Source organism: Dendrobium catenatum, unplaced genomic scaffold (assembly GCF_001605985.2).
Source record: "Dendrobium catenatum unplaced genomic scaffold, ASM160598v2 fragScaff_scaffold_852, whole genome shotgun sequence".
In the NCBI taxonomy this organism is placed as follows: domain Eukaryota; kingdom Viridiplantae; phylum Streptophyta; class Magnoliopsida; order Asparagales; family Orchidaceae; genus Dendrobium; species Dendrobium catenatum.
The window spans coordinates 129,580-149,862 of NW_021319314.1; positions in this window are offsets into that span (position 1 = coordinate 129,580).

Genomic DNA, 20,283 nt, shown 5'->3' on the forward strand with positions numbered 1-20,283 from the left:
TTGCTAGCTTATGCTAATTATTTTTGTCTATTTTAGTTTTTTTGTTCTGTGCAAGTCTCTATATTTTAAAAGCGTGGGGTGATGTATCAGATGATGATTACTAACCCTTACCTTTCATTTGTGCAGATGGAGCTACAAAACACTGCATTTACAGTTCAACTAGGGCATGGTGCTAGCATGGAACTAGCTAATGCTATGTTCTTTACTGGCAACACTGGAGCTACCATCCAGTTTGGTAGTCTTAACTTCCCTATAATTATTATAAGAAGCACCGGTATCCCCATGAATGGCATGAATATTAAAAGACCTGCGAGGAGACTCCATCCTATAGGGCCTCCTACACATCACGCACATATGCCAACGCAATGACCCACTACTGAATTTACTACACACCGAACGCATCTGCCAGCATCGTGGGCCATTACTACTTCTAAAAATACTCACAAGAGGTCCTCTATATTTGAACAACTTTCACAATCAGAAACCCCATCCATCAAGAAAGTTGTGACTGGTGGAATGATTTCTGTGATGGCTACAAACACCACATCCCTTCCAATATGGTTACCTACACCCAGGGAGAATAATTATGAAGCTTCCTCATCTGGAGGGAAGCTAATAAGGAGGTAGAAGAGAAAGGTTAATGCTGAGCTCCAAGCTCAGCAACAACTGGTGCTTGTGCATCCATCAAACTGGCCAGCCGAAGAACTTGAGGCCAATGTCCCCACCTGAAATAAGTTTACCAACTTTAAGTGGGTGAAAAGAAATAGCTCTTCTGGTGAGCTCAAACAGTCATAATGGGAGCATCGACCAGAGGCACCAACCCCTCAAAAGATAAGGGAACCTGAACGATTGTCATCCCGAGTACATCGAGTGCTGAAAATAGTCAAGGAGAAGGGACTAATGAAGAATAAATTTTAGAGGCTACTAGTTATTGAGGCTAGGAGAACCCCTCTGAGGGAAAGGCTATCATCTACTGTAATAATTGAACAAATAAGATATCAATGACAAGCTCCATACGATGGACATCAGGGCATGACACCTGAACCTCTGATTCAAGGATTTGCTGTAGAAAGGTCCCGATGGAAGGGAATGGAAATCTGGAGGCCAAAGCCTTGCAGAGAAAAATAAAGAAGAAGAGAAATAAATTTGGGAGTGACATCCGATATGGCTTCCCGGAGATCTTCCCCCACCTACAAACAACATCAAAGATGGGTCCAAAAGAAGACCTACGATAATGTCCCTCTCGACGTTCGACACCTTGGAGAATCCTCCAAGGGATCCTATCATTTGCTGACCACTCTGAAAGAAGAGACTAACTTCGATCATCGCCCACTAATCGAAGAAATCTCCTTGCTTAATAAAGAACCACAGATCCAGTGGCATCGCCGCTCGGAGATCTGAGTACTTGAAGTAGAAAGGGAAGGAGAAGAAGACATGAAAGAAGGAGAGGAATATGTCAAAGGGGAGGAAAATATAGAAGAAAATTTAGAAGAAAATCTTGAAGAAAATATCGAAGAATTTATGGAAAAAAACCTGGAGGAAGAAATAGAGGATATCATGAACCTCGAAGTCATCTATATAGTAAGGCATAAACGTGCTATCGAGGAAGTCTACCATGACGATGGTGAAGATGATGGTTATTAGCAGCCACAACCCAGGCAAGTATGCCAATGAGAGACTGGTTTTGTCGTTGGTAGAGGTGACCATTCTCTAAGAGAATAAGAAATAGAACATGTTGAGGAGAATACCTTTGATGACCAAGAAACTACACTTGCTGACATGAGAAGACATATGAGGCAATAGATGAGGGCCAAGGATAGGGAGATCTCTCAATAAAACGAAAAGATGATTGAGATGATGACCCAAATGACAGTAATGATGCAGAGTACTACTACCGATGGTGCCATGCCTAACCCTCATGCTGATCCTCCAAATCACAGAATACCTCAAGTCTCGAGAGTACGGGGCACTCCTGAGCACGTTCATGAGGCTCAAAATATAACTCGCCAGCCTACTCCTCAAAATATTGCCAGCACCTCTGAGCCTGTAACGGCTACACAGCTCGAGGGGATAATTATAGAGAAGACCAAGGTTAACATAGCCATTGATCAAGAAGAAAAGTTGGTTGGAAAAGGTCGCCCATACCCTACTGAATAGGACTAAGTGCCGTAACCAAAAGAGCATTTGGTCCCAAAATTTTATACCTTCAATGGCATTAACAATCCTAGACAGCACCTGGCGCAATTCAAGGCAACCTATGGGAATATAGGGAGAAATGATGCCCTACTCATCTGATAGTTTTTTAACAGTTTGATAGCAACTGCTTTTGATTGGTATGCTAAGTTGCCAATTGACTCTGTAAAAACTTTCGTTGAATTAGAGATCCTATTTATAAAGAGATTTGCCAATGCGATTGAGAAGATTACGATCACCAACCTTGCTTTAGATAAGCATAAAAGAGAGGAGTCTGTATCAAAATATATAACACGCTGGCATAATCTAAGTATGAAATATGAGTAGCAACTTGAAGAAGAACATGTCATGTAATTATTAATGGGAAACATCGATGATAAGATGAAACCCTTCCTATGCATGGCTACAATCACCACATTTCAAGACCTGCTGGATAGAGTGGCTAAATTTAAAAAGCTGAACTTGTCATGATTAGAGGGCCACTCTGACAAGCCGAAAAAGCCCAAGACCTCAGAGACAAGAAGGACTGAAACTTACTCTGCATCCTCTCTCTTGCCAAATAGGGGGAAACAAGTGGTTTATAATGTAGATAAAGGCAAGCAACCAATGTAGCATGAAGAAAAGCCAAAACAAGTCTACAACCCCATCCCCCAATCAAAGCTGATAATCATGGAAAATGATAGGCTATGAACTTTTCATGGCGGTGGGGAACGCCTGAGGAAAGAAATGGCAACCTGTGATAGAGAAAAAGACAGTAATCCAAAGGGTTATCGATAGTTTGAATGAATAATATCAGACTGTGGGATGCCCCATTAAGCATGTTAATTTTATGGTAGAACTCAAAATTGAGGAGGAAAAGAAGCTGATGAAGATCCACTCCCTATAGAAACTTGTCGAGTTATCTCGATAGTGCCGGTGACTCTAAACAAAAAGAAAAAAGAAGCACCCTCTGAGTTTTGTATGATGGTATCACCAATGGATTATAGTGTATAAGAGGATCTGTATTTTTTAGAAGATGATGAATCAAAGCCTGATATCACTTCACAGATGGAACAAGTGAATTTTGACAATAGCTCTAAATCAACAGACGAATCTCCAGATGTGACAATGATCGATTATGAAGATAATGCATCGTTAAATGAGTCTGTGCAGGAGAAAATTGCCCAAGTGTAATAAGGAGTGGTAAAACACTGCCATCTCCACCAAATAAAGGGATCCTTGATAAAGATAAAGGGAAGGAGATTGTCATCAATAAAGATATCATTCCCAAGAACTCCAAGAAAAAGGAGACTTCAGCTAAAGAGATAGATTATAATATCCTATCTCATTTAAGAAAAATTCTAGCATAGCTTAACATATATGATGCTTTGGTGATGTCCAAAGACCTTTGGGAGACCCTGATTCAAGTTCTCAGGGACCCCAAAAGATATGAGGTGTATTTTGCTAAGCGTAACTTGACTGAGATCTTACAAGCTCGGAATGAGCCAATCATTACTTTTATCGAGGATGAAATGATGCTTGGAATGGTAGACTATAACTGACCTTTATATATTATTGCAGAAAGTAACATGATGAAAATCAGTCGAATTTTTATAGATCTCGGGTCCTCCATCAACCTTATGAGCTTAAAATCCATGAGATCACATTGTCTCGATGTGCAACACCTTGGGCAAGACAAATTGATGGTGCATGGTTTCAATGAAAAGGGGCAAAAGACCCTTAGATCATTCATGCTCTCTCTAGTTTTGGAGAACTCTATTTTGAGGCAAAATTTCATGTGATTGATGCGGATAGCTTATTTAAGGCGCTTCTAGGTCTCCCGTGGTTGAATGATTACAGCATTATCCCGTCAACGTTACAACGATGTATAAAGTACCTCATTGATGGAGAGGAGTTCAGAATATCTGGTGATATTCAATCATCTGTAGTTCATGAGGTAAAAGTTTATGAAGATGCTAGATACTTCATCCCCAAAGAACCAAAGCCATCAAGTTCACTATATACTAGGACTGTAAACCTAAAGGTTGTAAGGCAATCCAAACAAGAAGATGAGAAGAAGAAGGCAGGAAGAAAGAAGGCAATGCGGACTCTTTTAAAAGTATCAATCACTCCTAGATCAAGAAAATATGTGCCTCATCTAGAAAGTGATATGGATGAAGATGATGCCATCCCTGCTAAATCTCAAGAAATATGCCAATCAATATATAAGGGGAAGACGAAGGCAAGATATTCAAATGATGACTACGACTACAAGTCTATCTATATGAATAATATACAACATGTACTTTCAAAGAGAATAGATAATCTCTTAATTTTAGATAATGAATATGTAGTCAAACATATTTCCCTCACAACATTTCAAGGAAACATCCCTCGAGTTTTGTATAATATTGAGGAACTTGTAATATTTTATTTACCTCCTCGAAGAAATAGGGGTGGACCGGGAATCCTATTTTATAATTTTGGATAGTACAGAGATGAAGAGAATTGAGACTGGCTCTAAAGGCCCATCGAACATAGGGAGTTAATGCCTACGAGAATGCCTAGATTTATCACTGGAAATATATGGAGGATGTTGCAAAAATAAGTCGAATTCTCACCACTGTGCAATAACTTTGCCTTTGCTTGAAGCTTTAGTATCGAAGAAATCCCCATATAATGCAAAGAAAGGATATTCTCACTAGAATAGCTCTCAAATTTGTCATAAGAAAAGATCTCCAAGGGGAGACGTGTCATGCCATTACATACAGGGAAATTGAATTTAGTGATGATGGTGCTGAAGAGGTTTATGAAGCTAACGATCATAATGATCAACCAGTAGAAGCCGAGTTTTCACCTAAAGAGATTGAGGATGGTGGACAGGCGTCCAATATGGATGAATTAAAAGAGATTAAATTAGGGACTGACGAGGACCCTCATCTAACCTTCATTAGCTCTTTTATACTAAAAGATCAAGTGGAAGATGTTGCAATCCATGACCCCTAGTTTGAGCTTTTGATGATGTCAAATAATATCGTTTTAACATCTATTCATTGAATATCCCCTGATTTATACTATTATCTATGAGTACTAATATTTCAAGAAGATCACAAGTTACTTAAGACAACAAGAAGACTCAAGACAGGGTAGAATAGGAGTGTGAGTCTGAAATAATATAATTTTCTATTTATTTTTGTTTTTTATTTGCTTGAGTCTGTCTACAAACTGTATGTAAGTCTAAGAAACCACACACACACAGAGAGGGAGAGGGTTTTTTAAAAGAAACAAAAATGAAGATTTTTTTCTATTGATCATATTGTATGACTTTATATAGTACTGTACGATCTGATCTGTTTAAAACATATTTCTATTTATAGATCGAATTGTACGATTTATATCGTACTGTATGATGTGTTACTAATCCAAAACCCTAGTCGCCAGATTTGTTTAAGTAAGTTTTATCATCCGTTCGTACTATATGACGTAATTCGTACTATACAATTTATTTCAAATACTTACGTAATATAACCCATGATTAGTGGATTGAATTAAGGCTTAATCACTGATTGGTCATCATACTGTAAGAACCTGTTTGTACTATATGATAAATAGAGATGAGTTTTAATCGTCCCAGACATCGTCCTAAACAATCTCTTATTTTTGACTCGTCGTATTGTATGATATATATCATACCATATGATGAACAAAGGCCGATTTGGTATCATCTCGGAGATCGGCCTGGACGATCCATTGATTTGTTCTAATTGTACTGTACGATGTTGATCGTACCCTACGATCTACAGAGATGGGTTTTGATCGTCCCGGCTATTGTCCAATACGAACAGAAGAGTGAAGGTTTGTATGGTATGATATTTTATCATACTGTATAATTTATTTTGAACTATTTGTAAACCTTCAGACCAGACCAAAGATTGTTATACATATCGTATTGTACGATGTGAAATCGTACTATATGATTGTAACGGCTACTTTAAAAAATTTCAAGGATTTTGGAGCCCGTTTTATGTGTCAAAATTATTATGTTTTTGGGTGTGTGACAGAGAGAGGAGAACGTGATTAGAGTGGAAATCCTTGGGAGAGAGGTCTTGAGAAGTTTTTAGGGTTTGATAGAGGAAGGAGAGGGTGAGCTTGGTGAGGGAGAAGAAGTGTGAGAGAGATCACAAGGTTGCTTCGTTCTTGCTGCATCTTGCTCCTCCTGTGGCCCGTGAAAAACTTATTGGAGGCTCTCTGAGGGGAGACTCTTTTTTATTCATGACCTCAAAGGTACTCTGCCTTCTCCAGGAGGGAGAAAAATGAGAAGGTACGCTATCGTTGCCAGGAGGGTGAGAAGAGCGCTTGGCACTCCGCCACGCGGGTTGGTGAAAGTGAGTCTTGTAAGGGCTTCTCCACCTTGCCGAGGGGGCAAAAGGAGAGCTATAGTTTTATAGTGAAATTCTCGGAGTGGAGGATTCCGAGGAGTGGACGTAGGTTATGGTTTGACTGAACCACTATAAAATTCTGGTGTTCTTTTTGCTTATCGCTTTTTCTTTTTGCTTGCACTTTATTTTCCTTATATTTGCTTGGTGATAATTGTGAGAGAAAAAGAATTTCAGTTTTGCATGTTGAGTTCAATCAATTGCTTTCGTATTAGTTAAAGTTTTCTTGTTAAAGTTTTAAAAAACACAAAAATATTAGAACTCTTGCTTAGGATTTTAAATTATTGCAACAAATTTTCACAATTCGCCCTCCTCTTGTCAATCTAGTAATTTCATAAGAAATGAAAGAGCTTCTCTGTGAATTCAAGGATTGCTTTACCTGAATATATACTTAGATGCCAGGCTTATCCCTTGATGTGGAAGTTCATAGGTTGGCCATCAAGCATGAGGCAGTGCCTTTCAAGCAAACTCCAAGAAGAATGAGATTGGAGATAGAAGATCAAGTGATTGTCGAAACAAAGAGGCTCATAAAGGTGGGCTTCATCCGAGAAGAAAAATATGATGATTAGATTGCCAATATCATCACGATAAATAAGAATAATGGTCAGATTCATATCTGCATCGACTTCAGAGACCTCAATAAGGTGCTCCCAAAAGATGACTTTCCACTCCCTATGTCCGAACTCTTGGTGGATAGTACATCAAATTATGATATGTTCTTATTTTTGGATGGATCGTCGGGCTAAAACCAGATCAAGATGGCACCTGAAGATGAGAATCATACAGTATTTAGAACGCCGATCGGCATATTCTGCTACATGGGCATGCCTTTTGGCCTGAAAAATGCTGGTGCCACCTACTAGTAGGTAATGACACATATCTTCAATGAATTAATACATCAGAAAGTCGATGTGTTATGTTGATGACCTGGTTGTTAAGAGAATTGATTGTAAGGATCACTTAAACAACCTAAGGATCATATTTGAGAGAATAAGAAAGTTTAATCTGAAGATGAACCCTTTCAAATATGCCTTTGGTGTTTCTTCTGGTAAATTCTTGGGGTATGGTGTTCGTCATCGAGGAATCAAAATTGACCACAATAAGATCAAGGTGATTATATAGATGCCACCACCAAGAAACCTGTGACAACTCCGCTCCTTACAAGGGGCACTAGCTTTCATTTGACGATTCATATCGAATCTGTCGGGTAGGTGTCAACCATTATCTAAGTTGTTGAAGAAAGTTGTCTGCTTTAAATGAGATACAGTGTTAGGAAGCATTTGATAACATCAAAAGATACTTGTTGAATCCGCCCATTCTCACAGCACCAATTCCAAGGAAGCCTCTTATACTGTATACATCAGCTCTAGAAGAGTCCCTCGGAGTACTATTGGCCCAACATAATGAAGAAGGAAAGGAGAATGCACTCTATTATATTAGTAGGAGATTGATTGGAGCAGAAGTATGATATTTGCTAATTGAGAAGCATTATTTGGCATTAATTTTTGCAGTTCAGAAACTCCACCACTACATGCTGTCTCACAAAATCATGTTAATATCAAAGATCGATCTGTTTAAGTTCTTGATGACAAGACCAGCATTGACAGGTCACCTGGCCAGGTGGGCAGTATTATTAATATAGTTTAATATCACATGCATGCCATAAAAAATAATAAATGGCCAAACTTTGAAGTGCTAGCTTGGTTGAAAAATTATTTAGAAGTGGATGTTTATATCACAGGCAGTGCCTTGGGATCTATTACCGGCTCAGTGGGAGACTTACACTTAACACTTGGAACACCCTCAGACTATTTTAGCATATTCACTATTTTCTTGGAGACTACAGTCTCCCATTGTTCTCCCTGAATTGGCTTCTTTTTTTTTCTTCTTTCTTCAACCAGGGGTATGGAGGAAGTCGTGACTACCCAGGTTGATTCTTTTTTGGGATTAACCAGCACATTATCTGAAAATGTGAGCTCTCCCTTCTGATATTTCCTTTCAACCCAATCCTTGAAGATGTAACATTCTTCAATGGGATGGTCGAACACTCGTGATACGGGTAGTAGTTTGGGTCACCAGTTTTCTTTTACTCTTCTTTCCATTTACACTCTAGGAATTCTAGACTTAATTTTAATGTCAGTCAAAATAAATTTGTGACACTCTCTATTTTGAATGAATATTCTTTATTCATTTTATCTTTTAGTGATGGGAATGTTCTATCACCGATTCTCATTGCTTGCCTCAAGCGTTAGTAAAGGGATAAGTTTTTGCAGACTTCTTGCTGCACATCCTATCCCGGTAGACTCCCTACTTTATAATAATTTGCCAGATGAATAAATCATGCATGTTGAGGAAAAGGAGAAATTGTCATTCTAGGAGATGTACTTTAATAGGGCATCATCAATAAAACCTGCCTGACCTCTAAATCTTGCAAGGGCCCAAGCTAGCATCAGCCACATTTTCATAGCACCTAAAGGAGGCATAATGAGATTTTCGTTTAGTCTAACTGAACCCCAGACTAATAATGAAGCCAAGTATGAAGTTTTAATAGTGGGACTATAGATTGCAATCGATGCCAGAATTCAAAATCTTCAGATGTTTGACAACTCTCAACTTGTAATAAATTAAGTCCTAGGGGTTTACAAGATTTGCAAGCTTGAGTTGGCCCATTACCACCGGCAAACCATTGAGCTCCTAAAATAGTTGCCAAATGTTAAATTAGCTTGAGTTCTTTGAGGGTAGAATACCATAGTAGATTGCTTAGCCAAATTAGCCAAGAAAAGGGCTAATACCAATGAGGAGAAGCTTATATTCTTCAGGGTTTACAACGTTGAATCTTGGAGCCTACTTTATTATAATTTCTGATGGAAGAAGAGGTACCGAATTCAAGCAAGCAGGATGTAATTCCAGTTGATCCTCAACCCCTCCATCAGATTGTTATGGAATGTTATTCGTAAGAATATATTGTGGCCAAGAGACATAAAGCTAGTCAAGCTTCAGAATCATGGTGGCATTGTTTAGATATTGAAGTCAAAAATGATTGGAGGCAGCCATTCATCGACTACTTAAAAGAAAACAAACTCCCGGGGAAAAATATATGGCCGCACAAATTCGAAAAAGGGCTTTACAATATGCATTTGGCAATGGCATGTTGTATCGATGGGCTATTAACTAGATATGGATAAGGTTCTTAGGGACAAAGGAAGCTGATAAAGTAGTGACAGAAGTCCATGAAGGACTTTGTGGTGCACATCAGTCAGGTCTTAAAATGGTTGCTAAAATCAAGAGGATGGGTTACTATTGGCTAATAATGGTGACAGATTGTAGTGACCATGCTATGAGGGGCCATAAGTGTCAAATTTACGGTGATGTTATTCATTAGCCAACAAATCCATTATACCCAATAATAGCATCCTAGCCATTCAAATGATGGGGCACAGATATAATTGGTCTGATAGATCCACCATCGTTGGTTGGACACTGTTTCATACTAGCATCAACGGACTATTTTTCTAAGTGAGCAGAGGCGGCTCCCTTCAAAGAAGTCACATCCGAGCACATAATTAACTTCTTCACCCACAACATCGTCTACATATTTGGTGTATCATGCCGCGTGATCTCAGATAATGATACAGCATTCAAGAGCACTAAAATATATAAGTTTGTCGAATGACATAAGATCGATTGGCGATATTCATCGATATATAATCCAAGGGCCAATGGCTTGGCAAAGGCCTTTAACAAGATGCTGGTATAACTGTTAAAGAAGATCCTCACCAAGAATAAAATAGAGTGGCACACTAAAATGGTGGAGGAACTATGAGCGTATTGTACTACTTATAAGACGCTGACCAAAGCCACTCCTTACTCACTGGTGTTCAGGATTGAAGCTATACTGCCATTGGAAATCAAACTATCATCACTCTATGTAGTCATTAAGTATGATCTAACTCAGGAGCAAAATTCTCGATTAAGAATGGAAGATCTCAATGCACTCGATGAAGTTAGTCTACAAGATCAACAGAACTGAGAGATCTATCGGGCAAGGATAATTTGATCGAATGGTACACCATCGAGCATTTCAAGAAGGGGAATTGATCCTGGTGCTGAAAAGTCTAATCATCCCACTCTAAAAAATTGGTGGCAAGTTCATATCCAATTGAGAAGGCCCCTTCGTTATCAAAAATGTATACCAAGGAGGAGCATATCAGTTAATCGATCTGAATGGTCAGAGGCCTATGCAGCCTATCAACGACCGCCATTTAAAGAAGTATCATGCATGAAAATTTTATGTCCAATATACTTTATAATGATCAAAATTTTATATTCATATTTATCAAAGCATGCTTATATTTATATTTATAAATTCTCTTGTATAACAAGTATGTATTTCAAAATCCCCCATCATATTGAGGGCATTTTAAATATTTATTTGGGTTGACATCACACTGTATGCCGAGATCTTCGAATAAATATTTAAAATCTCAAAGATACAAAGACTATCCAAAATGTCCCTGCGAGACATGGGGCATTTTAAATATTCATTTGGTTCAGCATCGTGCTACACGATGAGATCCACAAATGAATTTTTAAAATCTCAAATTTACTTTACTTTAAAATGTCCATGTGAGACAGGGGGCATTTCAAATATTTATTCGGGTCGACATCATGATGCATGCTGAGATCCCTGAATAAATATTTAAAAATCATCAATATAAGTATTCTTTTATGCTGAAGAATACAATGATTTCCTTTTCAAAGTATATACAGATGATCTTTCAAAATTTCAAGACACCATCTTCTCTAACGTAGCAAAATTCAAAAGTCAAGAAAGTGACTTTTGTCTCTACATACTCTTATAAATTGAGCCAAAGAAGTTTGAAGTCTTTTGATATCCTGAAGCTTAAGATTCGAATGGGTGTAAAAGGTCGGATCCAACATGCCCAAATATAACCAGATCATTGGCAGCTCTGTCTACTCAACAAGCTATAAGAAAGGCCATAGTAGTGGAACCCCCACTTCATCAACCCATCAGTAGGGACTGTAGGAAACATGAAAGCTAACTTGACTCAATAAGTTCAAGTGATCAAAGTTTACATAATTCTCCTAAATGACTAAAGAATCAAATTTCCAGTGGGAAGAAGGGATCTTAAATAACCACCGAATGTGTATAGGCTCCAAATATTCAACAATAAAAGAGAACTCCAAATTTACCAACTTCAATAAAATCAGCATTGGGAAGCGTGTTTCCCATAGCTCAAGTCTAAAGCCAGAATGGGTGTAAAAGGTAGGATCCAACACACCCAAATAAGGCTGGATCGCTGGAAGCTCCATCTATGCAACACATCATAAGAAAGGCCGTAGTAGAGGAACCCCCATCTTAGCAACCAGAGAATTAAGAGCTATCAAATCTTAGCTCACCTGATCTGATGAACTCAAGTGACTCAAATGAAAATCTCCTCAAATGGTTAAGGATCAAGAGACTACCTACATTCGGTACTATCTAATAAATCCAAAACCCGCAAATCCTTAAATAAATATGTAAAGCAAAAAGTGAGGATAGAAGGAATTTTTCTTGAACAAGTCCATCAAAGCACAAAACAAAGGACAAAAGAAAATATCTTAAAGTTCACACAAAGTCTAAGGCTGAACTAAGAGTATTTCATCATCAACAAATCCATTATGCTTAAAGCTCTAGACCGATGGCTTCTCGCCATCGACCTATTGTAAACTTAAAGGGTTCCAGGTCACTGGCATCCACCCATTCATAGCACTAGGTAGAAGAAACCAAAATCTCATGTAAATCTTCTAACTAGTCAGTTAAGATAAATCAGACAACCCTTTACCAAGTTTGTCACTCATAGCACTAGGTAGAAGAAACCAAAATCTCATGACTCAAGTCAAAGCTGCAGAATGAGCACCCTGTACGATATCTACAAATGTCCCTAAAGACTGGGGGCATTTTAAATATTTATTTGGGTCGATATTGCACTACGCGTCGAAATCCCCAAATAAATATTTAAATTTTTTTCATGATACAACTAGATGATTGAAGAATATTAAGCATATATAGAATGGCTAAAAACTAAAGTGATTGCAGTGTGAAAAGAGAGCAAATGGTGGTGATACTATCCATCATTGTTAATCTACAGAGTGATGCTCCAGAGACTTAAATACAAGAAACTCTATCACTCTCATGTGTAACTAAAACCAACATATTAATAAAGTTATTGATTACAAGTGTATCTAAGGATCTATGAGGACATAGAGATGAACTCCTAGAGATCCACAGAATAAAAATCTCAGTATGACCTTCAAAGAAACACTTACAGATCCGCAAAATGAGAACCCTAGTGTGACATCCAAATAAGCTTTTGGAGATCCGCTAAAAAGAATCCTCAGTGTGACATATATGATAAACATTTGGAGATCCATAAGGTCAATCAACATACAATAAATGTGGTTTTCTCTAGGCGTATATCACATTTGTTGGGGGCATTTGTTGACCCTTATATCTCAATCTATGCGAGAAAGGACCTAATAGGTGAATAAAGTGATATGTGTCTTGGCGCCACATGCACTTAAAGAGTCAAATGACCTCTGATTGTTAAATGGATGGTATCATTGTGGTCAGAACATCAAATTCTACTAGGTCGAGGCCCTTGCAGTCGAACCATATGAGATCGGTCAAAAGGGATGACCGACACCCGAAATTAAAACCTGACGCTGGTCAAATGACATCCGATCGTGAAACAGACTACGTCATTGTGAACAAAACATTAGCAATACCCTAAATGCGCTATAAATTTGTTTAATTTTGATAATTAACAAAATTGACATGTTAAACGAGGCAAGAATATGCACAAAAAATGAGACAGTGCTCATAAACTGAGGAAATCACACAAATCGATGCATTATTTCGGTTATTTGGAAATTTTTTATCATTTAAGAGCTTAATTAATGTCCATTTCTCTAGTAAGGTAAATATAAAAGAAAAATAAAAAAATCAAATATAAATCAGGAGCCCATTTCTTGCATATCTCATATTAACTGCTTTGAATCCTCATGTGCGAATCTCTGCCGAATCCTAGATATTCGGTTGAGTGGAAAACCCCAGATAGATGTGGCCTCATTCAAATACAATCTTCTGGCATTAAATTGAGGACTGAGACTTAGTTATTGGCTTCTTCTGCTTTGTTACCTCCACACAGCTTCCTGCTTCGCCTCCCATCCACCCAAGCAAACCGATCAACCTATATTCAAAGAGCTTACCATAACCCAGCTAGCTCTAATCAAATAGTTGGACTACTACTCCAAGTCGTCGAATCTGGCAAACTATCCGACCTCCCTACTTGATTAAATATCCAATCTTTAAAGCAAGAACTTCCAGCTCTTATCACTGCACCAGTCAACTTCACACCTCAATCAAGCTATTCGTAATCCCTTACCTTATAATCGGTCAAGCTTCTTTTTTTTTCTAACCTTCCAGTTTTAGCAAACAGCTGGCTGATCAACTCCATCCTCACGGCTTGTTCTAGATTAAAAAAAAAAAAAAAGCTCACTGCCCTTACCATCTCTCTAGCCAAATTCCTATAGCCTCATTCTGTCCGTCCCAAACACACAGCTGAAGTCGACCACAAAAGCCTTCCACTTTCCCACTGACTAAATCAAGTACATCAACTTTTCCTTTTTCTAGCCTTGACTGAAGAAGTTGGACAGGATATCTTTCAAAAAAAAAATTTTTACACATCTTATCTTCTTTCTCTCCATTTCTCCACTTTATACAACAATAGTTTCTGCTTCTCCTCTTTACAGCATGCATGTGAATGCCTTCCTTTTTTATTATTATTTCATTTGTACCTTTTGGTTTATTTATTGTTATTTTGTGTTTTATACTTCTTTAATTGACAGCTTTTGGTGATAAAATAGTATAATTCTACTGTTCATATAAAATCATTATCATATTTCACTTGTGATGGATTACTGTTATTATCTCATTCTATTAATTAATGCTAATTAACGGTTGTTGGTTATCTCTATTACTTTATTTCATCTATTGGCACTAATTAAGATGAACTTTATTCTCCATATCAATTAGTCAGTATGATGGATTGTTTTTATTTTTGTTACCGACCATCAGTATTATAGTTAATTAAATTACTTTTGCTAACTGTTAGTATAATAGTTAGTTAAATCAATTTCTTTAACCATTTATACTATATTTAATTAAGTTATTTTCATTAACTTTTAGTCTTATAGTTAGTTAAGTTAATTTTATTAACTATTTATATTATAGTTAATTAATTTTTTTTACTAATTGTTAGTAAAATAGTTATTTAAATTAATTTCATTAACTATTTATATTATGATTAATTAAATTATTTTTGCTAACTGCTAGTCTTATAGTAAATTAAAATAATTTTATTAACTCTTCATACCATTGTTAATTAAATTATTTTTACTAACTATTAGTATTATATTTAGTTAAATTAATTTTATTTACCCTTTATACAATAGTTAGCTAAATTACTTTCATTAACTATTAGTTTCATAGTTATTAATTTCTTTTGCCACTACGCCGCCACTAAAATGCAAAGGTATAACTGTTTGATCCCTAAAGCTCTGAGAACCCAATTTCAACGCATGCGTGGAGACAAAACGACCACCTAGACATGCTTTTCTTAGTGTGGTGGGAGGAAATGCGTCGCGACGCTTACGACGAAGTGGGTAATCACCCAAAATCCCTTCTTCAGAGTTCATGGCACATCGGAAAACTGCCTATACATGCTTTTCTTAGCGTGGTGGGATGAAAACCCGATGCGATATGTACGATGAAGTGGGGATACCCATAAGTACCCACTTGCGAGGAAACAACTATTTTCTTTTGTAACAGATACCAATAACCCATACACACTTTTATTAGCGTGGTAGGGGATGACAAAAAAATATGGCCGCGGTGTCCTCGTCCGAGGGCATCTACCATACACTCTTTTCTTAGCATGGTGGAAAAGATCCAGTTTCTCATAGTTTTCCCATAAACAGGGGAGACGCCGGGAGGCTGCCAAAATTTTGACTAAAGATTCAAGGACTTGGATAAAATTTGGACAAATTGAACATGAACTCAGACAGAAACTTGTACTTAGACTTGAACTTGGACAAATTACAAAATGACATAAAAAATATGAACTTGAATTTAACTCAAAATGATTTAAACTTAAAAAATAATAATAATTAGGACTTGAAGTAAAAGATAACAAAAATGAACTTCTAAACAATCATTAACATGATGCAAATATAGAATACAATTACATGTTCATAATTGATTCAGTGGACCATTAAGGAATCATCATTTCATTATGAATGCAAATCTTAACAAGCAAAGGGAAAGAAGATTGCAAGAGTTAAGGATTTTATTATAAAGCCATAGTATGAGCTTTTGGGTCAACCGAATTGACTCATAACATGGGATTTGATTCATCATTGAACAAAGTTCATGGAATTGCAAGATATGTGATAAGCTATCTACAAATCATCATGCATGTTGCAAATAACATATGGAGGCAATTAGTATAACTTGTCTACAAGCAAAAAGCTATACATAAATGATTTGCAAACTTTGACCTGAAAATAAAAATTAAGTTGCAAGGATTATTGCAATCAAAATGATGATATTGATGAATAAGCTACTACATTCAGCATTTAAATTACAATGATATTTTGAGAACAAGGAAATGATGGATATAACATTTTTATACGGAACACAAAATTTTGGAGGTATGGTTTGATCATAAAGCCATCATATGATGACTTTAGAGCATCATTTGAACGATAGTGCAATCCTTCCAATAGAATATTGGACATGTATAAAATTTATGAATTGATGGATTTGCATTGTATCATTTATTCATGACTAATGATAACAGAATGTATAGGTGTATATCTCTAATGAGACGCAATTTATTTACAGATGATAGTAAGCAACTAATGTAGTTATCAAGCAGACATAAAAATGATGGCAACTTACACATAGTCGATGTCAAGCTACTACAAATAAGTGCACTATAGCAGAGTGCCACATGCTATCTACAAGCAAATGCCGGAAGATACACATGCAAATGCAATAATCTATCAATCAGCAGAATGAAGTTTTCTGTAAACACACATAAAGTAGCAAAATGCATAAGGAATGTATTAAATGTAAATACTTATGGGTCATCATATAAGACACATCATAGGAGACCTACAATTCATCAAGTACCATCTACGAATAAATATTAAAGCACTACAACAAATGCAAACTCCTTTAAGTTGTTGTAGAAGACCCTTCTTATACACAATACACTATCTATAGAAAAATATAGAAGAACTGTGATAAATGTAAAAGCCCTTATATACAACAAAAGATCTATAATACAAGCAAGCTCTCTACAAAGATTGATGTACGTGCCACATGCCACTTTTGGGTAGATGCAGTAAGACTTCATTAAATGCAGTATCCAGAAATCAATTTCAGTATGTGAAGGAATATATCTACCTACCTATTTGTAGTAGTGGAGAATGTACTACATGAGCCAAATGCCACAACAAAATGTATAAAGAATACGAAAGATCCAAGCTCCCACAAGCTTCCGCTGGAGCCCCGCTATGAATATTACATATAATCTACAAACAAATGTCAAAGAATTATAATGAGTGCAAGCATTAACAAACACGAGGCAAAAGATTAGTTAGTACATTACAATCTACATGAATAATCATACAAGTAGTACACGACAATCTACTTATATAGAGTAGTGAACAATTCAATTCAGAAGCTGCTGCAAAATGCCACGGGATCCATAACTTTCATGCAAGCAGACAGAAGGCATTTCTAAATATTTTCAACGTACCCCCACATATACACTGTAGCTTGTATACACATAGGTACACTAAAATGGGGCATACAATCAAGCACCCGTATGGGCCCTGACGAGCATGTTATTGGTATACACGTGACATCTAGGGATGCTGCAGAGGTCAACAAAATTGAACCCAATCCTCCTAAGAAGGTAAATAGGAGTCGACAAGGTTCAATAAATAATTATAAAATGCCCCCCAAACACTCACATGGGCCCTGATGAGCATGTTGTAGGAATACATGTGACGCCTAGGGATGCTGCGTTGGTCAATAAATTTGAACCCGATCCTCCAAAGTAGTTAAAAAGGAGTCGACAGGATTTAATTATAAAATACCCTCAAACACCCGCATGGGCCTCGACAAGCATGTTGTGGGAATACATGTGACATCTAGGGATGCTGCGCGGGTCAATAGATGAATTCAAGTTCAAACCTGATCCTTCTATATGGATCAATAGGAGTCGACAGGGTTCGAACAATCAAATAAGTATACAATGGTAGAGACTAGTATAATTATTTTCAAACATTCATATTAGGCCTTCAAGACCTATAATAATGAGAAGTCACTAATAAAGACACACTCGATCCCCTATTGAAAAGTTGATAGGGTCGATAATGTTCAAATTTTGAATAAAAATAACCCCAAACACCTCGATGATGGCCACGTTGAATCCAAATCCCAACTAGAAGGGTTCATTCCAAACATTTCAAATGCCACCCAAATGTTTATCAGAACTCCAAAACTCTAGAAAAATTCCCAAAATCCCAAAAATATTTAAAATTAAGATCAAATCATTAATCACTTAAAGCAAAATCCATCCACCCTCCATAATAGTTTGCTGGGGTGAATAAATTAAAATTTACTTCAGCTCATATAGAGCTAGTGCCTAGTCAAAAATATCTCTAGGATTAATTTTTAAATAATTTCTTGCCAGTAAGGACATGGTACGTGTCCTCTAACTAGCAGTTTGCCACCAAATGGCATCGCAGGATGAACGGTTATGACTCGGGGCCCTCTGAACAGAGTGGTTTTGCCGCCAAATGGCACCATAAAATATCGATAATTGCCAGAGCCAATACGTTCCTTATTGACATTAAATCCTTGAGTATGAATCAATAGGATATGATCGATAGGGCACAAAGCCCTCTGTTAGCTAAGGTGGATTCAAATTTGCCCCCTTAGATAAACATTCACCCCATGTCTACAAGGTACCCTTTGATGAAGCAACCATGGCTGCCGATAAGGATCCTTCTATCAGGTTGGGTCGACTACCTCCTCTGACTAAGAAGACCAGTGACCACAATGGTCTGGGATGATAGAACCATGGTATCTTGATCGAGTCTTTCATCCATTCCCCCACCATCCGCTTTAAGTACAAGATGGTGCAATTTTAAATTTTAAATATCAAATTTCCCAAATATTTAAACCCAAATTTCCTGAACTTCTAAGCACTTCAAATCTCAATATCCAATGCAACTACTATATGCCAGATAACATGTATCTCTATGTATCTGATTGACGACTATTCTTAATCAAAAGTTCTCTCTCATTATCAGGAGGGGTAATTAATTATAGGGGCTTATGCCTATAGGAAACTAGAACTCGGATTATAAAGTCCTCACAAAATGAAGGCAAAATATTTGAGAAGTGTCTTATTTACAAACCCATCTGCCTTCCAATATTTACCCCGGAACTTATTCCATTAAACTCCCTCGTCGTAGATAAAAGCAAACATAAGCGGGTGGAGGCTGGGGGAAAATTTTTGGAGCCCATAGTAAGCATTCAGATTATAATCTTCATGGAAAATTCATTCATTATAGCAAGGACAAATAACTATTTAGCATGCATTGCAGAACTAAGAATTCCTGAACTTTTTTTCTTTTTTTTTCTAATCAATTCCATATTTTATGAGTTTCTAAAACTTCAAATTGTGAAATTAAGTCCTATAATCTAGACTTTCCACTGCATTATTAATCAATTCAGAAAAGGTAAAGCTTAACAATGGTTTATATAGCTCTAAGGTGAATGCATCTTAAAGGCAATAAAAAATATAGATCACCATCATCATTATATTAGTAACTAACTGCAAAAGAGATGTAGTGGAACTCGATGTTTAGAAGTGTGGGCTTCGATAATTCCACGTGCTTACCTAGCCTCTCCACACACCGTCTCTTTTCTTGTTGTTACAGTGGAGAGTTTGAATGAGCTTAGATTCTGGGTGAATTTTTAGAAGGTAGATTGTGTTTTAGATAAGACACTACCTAGAGATTTCACCCTCATTTTATGAGGTCTTTATGATCTGAGTTATGATTTCCTATTGGTGCAAGCCCCTAAAGTTAATTACCCCACTTGATAACAAGAGAGAACTAGTTGTTAAAGGGGTTGCAAAGGTGACAATGTTTTTTTCATAGGTTACAAATCTAGTGTATAATAGCAATAGTTTTAGGGTTTGAATTTTATAGTTTAAGTCATAAAGTTTATCACTACAAACTTAAAGCTGGTGATGGGGGAATGAAGACGAGCCCGATTAAGATCCTATGGTTCTATCATCCTTGGCTGTTATTATTCCTGGTCTACTTAATCAAAGGAGGTAGTCAACCCAACTTAACACAAGGTAACTTATCAAAAGCTTAGGGTTGCTTCATCCAAGAATACCTTGTAGACCTGGGATGGTGTTTATCTAAGGGTGTAGATCTTAATCTACCTTAGCTGATAGAGGGTTTCATACCTATTGAATATATCCTATGATTCATTACTTAAGGGTTTTAAGTCGTTAAG